Raw genomic sequence first — 6,360 nt, 5'->3', positions numbered from 1 at the left:
GCTCTGTCCTACTAGCAGAAAAGGCTGGTTTAAGAATCAGTGTGTGTGTGTGTGTGTGTGTGCACGTGCATGCGCGTGTGCACGGTAAAATATACATAAAGATAAAACTTAGCATATTCACCATTTTTAAGTGTACAGTTTGGCATTAAATACATTCGCATTAGTTACAACTATCACCACTATTCCATCTCCAGAACTTTTTCATCATCCCCAATTGAAACTTCATAACTATGTAACAATAACCCCTGTTCTCCCCTGCTCCCAGCCTCTGGTAACCACTATTCTAGGCACCTAAACCAGGTGCAATCTCCTGCATTTTACTGTTTCATCTTCCCCTTAATTTCTGAAACACAAAGCTGATCTCATTCCTTCCCTGATTCAAATGTTTTGTTTTTTCTAAAGATTTTATTCTTAAGTAATCTCTACCCCCAACATGGGGCCCGGACTTACAACCTTGAGATCAAGACTCACAGGCTCTACCCACGGAGCCAGCCAGGCCCCCCCGGATCCAAATGTTTTAATGTAAAGGTAAAGAAATGGCAGTGCATGGCTGAATCTTTCAGTTTTTCCAATATTTAAAAAATCAGATTTCACATGGAAATCCTGATTTCTGGCCTCTCTTGAAGAATTTTATCACCTAGCAACATTTTCTGCATTGCCACCAGATAGCAGCAACTCCCAGAGCCAAGTCACAACTTCCTCCACACCATCCACGCTGCTCAGCCTGCTTCAGGGGGCCTATAGACATCTGACTTTACAAGCCATGTTTGAACAGTTCCTCTGGGTCTGCAGGAAAAAGTCAAGACAAAACTGTCTCCTTAGGCAGCGATAGGGAAAGAATCAGATGTCCATATCACCTTGGTGCGATCTTCAAAGCAGTGCTGAGTGAAAAAAAATTAGAAGCAGGCTGACATGTATCGCACATCATTTATGTAAATTAAAAAATTATGTACATATTATAAGATGATTCATGTTTTATAAGAACATATTCAAATAAAATGATATCAAACACACAGAACATCTGTGTAGGAAAGGATGGGGAAAGGGGAGTGGAGGTTAGTGATACAGGGGAATGCAGAAATGTAAACAAACCAACCAACAAACGAACAAGCGAGGCCTTCCAGAGCCCAATGATGGCAGTATACTGTGAACTGAGAAGTACAATGAGCTCAATTAGCTGTAACTGATTTAAAAAAAAAAAAAGGAAAAACAAGAAGCTAAAACTCCTTAGCAGTTTATTTATTTGTATATCTTTTTCAAAGATTTTATTTATTTGTCAGAGAGAGAGAGAGCAAGCACAAGCAGGGAGAGTGGCAGGCAGAGGGAGAAGCAGGCTCCCCGCTGAGCAGGGAGCCTGATGCGGGACTCGATCCCAGGACCAGGGAATCATGACCTAAGCCAAAGGCAGATGCTTAACTGACTGAGCCACCCAGAGCTCCCATCTTACCACCTTCCATAATGGTCTTTGCTCACCTTACCAGCCTCTCCTTCCTATTCCACCTCCCATGGGTTCTGTGCTTGTGGTTACCTTACCCGTTCCTCATCCTAAACCAGAATGGTGATTTTTCCTCTTGGCCCACAGACATTTCATCAACCTGACTTTGGCTCAGGTCATGATCTCAGGGTCCTGGGATTGAGCACTGTATGGGCCTCTGAGCTCAGCGGGGAGTCTGCTTGTCCCTCTCCCTCTGCTCCCCCCCTCCTCCTGCTCATGCTCCCTGTCTCTCTCTCTCAAATAAATAAATAGAATCTTTTAAAAAAAACCAATTTATGGGGCGCCTGGGTGGCTCAGTTGTTAAGCATCTGCCTTCGGCTCGGGTCATGATCCCAGGGTCCTGGAATCGGCCCCACATCGGGCACCCTGCCTGGCGGGAAGCCTGCTTCTCCCTCTCCCACTCCCCCTGCTTATGTTCCCTCTCTTGCTGTGTCTCTCTCTGTCAAATAAATAAATAAAATCTTAAAAAAAAAATTATTTGAGTTCAAGTGAATAAAGTAAAGCTTCTATTTCATTTGTAAATTGCTGCCTGATAGGACATTATTATTCATAACATCTTTCAATGGCTGAAATACATTTTCACTGGTTTATTTGTGTAGGGGATTTTTGCCAACTGAATTTGGGCTCCTTCCTACTATCTAGCTATGGACCCTGTGGCCAAGACTCCTAGAATACCAGATTCCAATGATGGCCAAAGAGGCATTTTTCTCATTAGATTCATACATTTAATTGGGGTGTTTAGACCATTTACATTTAATGGAATTATTGATATGACTAGATTTAAATCTAACATCTTATTTTTTGTTTATCCCATCTGTCTCTTCCCGCCCCTTCTACCTTCCTTTCAATTAACTGAGTCTCTTTAATGATTCCATCTTATACCCCTTGTTGGCTTATTAACTATAACTCTTATTCCTTATTTTACAGGTGGTTTAGGGTTTATAGTCTACATCTTTAACTTACCACATTCAACCTTTAAGTAATATTGTATTCATGTGTATTTTAAGAAGCTTAAAAGAATATATGTTCATTTGTCTTTTCCTGGGCTTTGTAATATTGTCATACATTTTACTTCTACACATGGTATGAACCTCCAATATATTATTATTTTTGCTTTAAACAGCTCGTTATTTTTGAAAGAGATCTAAAAAAATTGTGTTAAATCTTTTATACACATATACGCCATTCTTAGAGCTTTTCATTCCTTTGTGTAAATCTGAGTTTCTATCTGGTATAATTTTCCTTCTTCTTGAAGAACTTCCTTTAATATTTCTTGCAGTGTAGGTCTTCTGGTGATGAATTCTTTTACCTTTTCTATCTCTGAAAAAGTCTTTATTTCACCTTTAAAAAACTATATTGAGGCAAAATTCCCATAACATAAAAATCATTTTAAAGCATTTTAAAGCAAACAGTTAAGTGGCATAAAATTAAATGTACACTCCAAAAGTCGTGTAACTACTACTGATGAAGGATAATTGGAAGGCAGGCAGGCAGGGACAAGGAAACCACCTTAAAGGAATTTTACACGCCTTGGAAGTAGCCCTCCACCCTTTCCCATATGACAGATAGGTGACAAAAATCTGATTGGATGACAGGCTCAGGGAAGGTTAATCAGATGGAAACAGCCCACCAATAAGTCCATAAAAACCCCTAGACTTAGAAACTCCAGGGGCAACCCCTTCTGGTCCCCTCCCTTCCTGGGAGCCTTGTACTATCACTTTGCTATCACTCAATAAACCTTGCTTTGCTGCCGACCACTCTATCTGGTCTATCTCTTCATTCTTCCAAGCGGCGTGACCAAGAACCGTGGGCAGCGACGGAGGAAAAATCCTGCAACATTACCTCTATATAGTTCCAAAACATTTTCATCTCTCCAAAATAAAAGACTGTACCCATTAAGTAGCTTCTCATTCTTCCTTTCTCCAGCCCCTGGCAATCACCCATTGCATTGTCTTTATGGATATTTCATATAAAGGGAATTACTGTAATATGTGACCTTTTGTAACTATTTTTTTCACTTAGCATAACGCTTTTTTTTTTTTTAAGATTTTATTTTATTTATTTGACAGAGACACAGCGAGAGAGGGAACACAAGCAGGGGGGAGTGAGAGAGGGAGAAGCAGGCTTCCCGCCGAGCAGGGAGCCCAATGTGAGGCTCGATCCCAGGACCCCGGGATCATGACCTGAGCTGAAGGCAGATGCTTAACTACTGAGCCACCCAGGTGCCCCTAGCATAATGCTTTTGAAGTTTATCCAGTTGTAGCATGTATCAATACTTCATTCCTTTTTATGACTGAATACATTGTATGTATATATCACACTTTGTTTATCTATTCATTCATTGATGCACATTTAATCTCTTTCCACTTTTTGACTATTGTGAATAGTGCTGCTATGAACATTTTTGTACCTGTATCAGTTCTTTTATGTCACCTTTATTTCAAAAAGTATTTTGCTGGGCACAGAATTTCAGTTTGACAATTATTTCCTTTGAATATGTTAAAGATGTTCCTCCATTCTCATATGGCTTACATTATTTCCATCATTCTGATTTTTGATTCTCTAAACATAATATTTCTTTTCTCTCTGACAACTTTTTTTTTTTAAAGATTTTATTTATTTATTTGACAGAGAGACAGTGAGAGAGGGAACACAAGCAGGGGGGAGTGGGAGAAGCAGGCTCCCCGCCGAGCAGGGAGCCCCGCATGATCCCAGCACCCTGGGATCATGACCTGAGCTGAAGGCAGACGCTTAACATCTGAGCCACCCAGGCACCCCTCTCTGACAGCTTTTAAGATTTTCTCTTTATCACTGGTTTTAAGCAATTTGATTATGATGCGCCTTGGTGTATGTAGTGCTCTTCCTGTTTCTTGTGATTGAGTGTCTTAGATCTGTGGGCTTATAGTTTTCATCAAATGTGGACATTTTTCAGCCATTCTTCCCCTCCTCACCTTAGTCTCCTTTAGCATTCTTTAAATCCCTTGAACATGTCCCCTGGCCCACTGATCCACGGTTTCCTTCTGTTTCATTTTGGATATTTTCCGTTCTTGTCTTTATAATTTCATCATTTTTTCTTTTTTAGTGCCTAATCTGCTGTGTAATCCTATAAAATGTATTTTTCATCTCAGACATTGTAGTTTAAATCCCTAGAAGTTTGATCTGGTTCTTTTTTAATATTTTCATACATCTACTTAACTTGCTCAGTTTCTTCTCTACCCTTTTTTTTTAAGATTTTATTTGTTTGAGAGCGAGCATGCATGCACATGCCTCGAGTGCACACACACACACACACACACACACGTTCGTGAGCAGCAGGAGGGGCAGAGGGAGAGAGAGAATCCCAAGCAGACTCCTTGCTAAACACGGAGCCCGACGGGGGGCTTGATTTCACAATCCTGAGATCATGACCAAGCCGAAATCAAGACTTAGATGCTTGACCGACTAAGCCACCCTTGTGCCCCCACTACCTTCTTGGATATATGGAATACAATCACAATAACTCTTCTTGGTGTTCTTACTTATTCTATCATTGCGTCATTTAAGGATCTGTTGCTATTGATTGGTTATTCTCATGATGCATTATATTTTCCTGCCTCTTTGCATGCCTGGTCATTTTTGATTAAATGCCAAACATTATGAATGTTTCTTTGTGGGGAGCTGGACATTTTTCTATTCCTATACATATTCTTGAGCTTCTTTCTGGGATAGAGTAGACTTATTTGCAACACTTTGGTACTTTCTTTCAAGGATGAGGATGGCTTTTAAGCTTTCTTAGGTAGGACTAGTGCAGCCTTTGGTAAGGGCTGGTTTTTCCCACTACTGAGACAATATCTTTCTGGGCATTATTCTACCTTATGTCCTTTAATTATCAAGTTTTTTCCCTTCTGGTTGGTGAGAACATCAAGTATTCCTAGCTCTTTGTCAGGTTCAGGGATTATTTCCTCAAGTCCTTTTGGGTGGCTCTTTCTCAAACTTGAGTAGTTTCCTCATATTTATGTGCTGATGCGTGTTCAGCTGAACCTGCGAGGAGCCTCTCTACAGCTCCCTGGATCCTCTACCCCTCTCTCTGTTCTCTTCCCTCTCTAGAGCTCCGCCCTGTGAACTCTAGTCACCTGTGCCTCCCAGGACCCCCAACTCCAGCTGCTATCCTCGGAGACTGCTGGGTTCAACTGGGTTTCCACTCTGTGTTACGGCCTGAATATAGTAAGGTGAATCAATAGTAGGCTCATCTCATTTGTTTCCGCGGCACTCAGGGATCACTGTCCTGCTTTGCCTGATGTCCAATATCTGAAAACCATTGTTGTGTGCATATTGTCTGTTTCTGTAGTTGTTTCATATAGGAGGGTTACTGTTACTACATCTTGGCCAGAAGAGGAAGTCTCCCTTCCACATAATTTAATTCAATTCTTGATTACTCTGCAGTAGATAATATCATTATAGATGAGGCGTCTGAAGCTTGCAGAAGTGGAATAACCTTGCCCAGAGGAGGGACGCCTGGGTGGCTCAGTCGGTTAAGCATCTGCTGTCCAGCTTGGGTCATGATCCCAGGGTCCTGGGATTGAGTCCCATGTCCCGCTCTCTGCTCAGCGGGGAGCCTCCTTCTCCTGCTCCCTCTGCCTGCCACTCCCCCTGCTTGTGCTCTCTCTGTCAAATAAATAAATAAAATCTTTAAAAAACCCAACAAGTCAGCAACTCTTTAAAAAAACAAAAACAAACCCCCCCCCCAAAAAAAACTTTGCCCAGAGGTTTGCATGGTAGATGACCTGGGGACACTAAAACAAAACAAATAAGCAAAAGATACAAAGATACAAATCTTTCCTGATGGAAGGTAAAGTGGCAAATCAAGAAACGTGCAAAAATCCTCT

The sequence above is a fragment of the Halichoerus grypus genome, chromosome 11, assembly GCF_964656455.1.
Source record: "Halichoerus grypus chromosome 11, mHalGry1.hap1.1, whole genome shotgun sequence".
NCBI lineage: Eukaryota > Metazoa > Chordata > Mammalia > Carnivora > Phocidae > Halichoerus > Halichoerus grypus.
The sequence above is the reverse complement of the archived record's forward strand: the minus strand, read 5'-3'. Positions refer to the sequence as shown.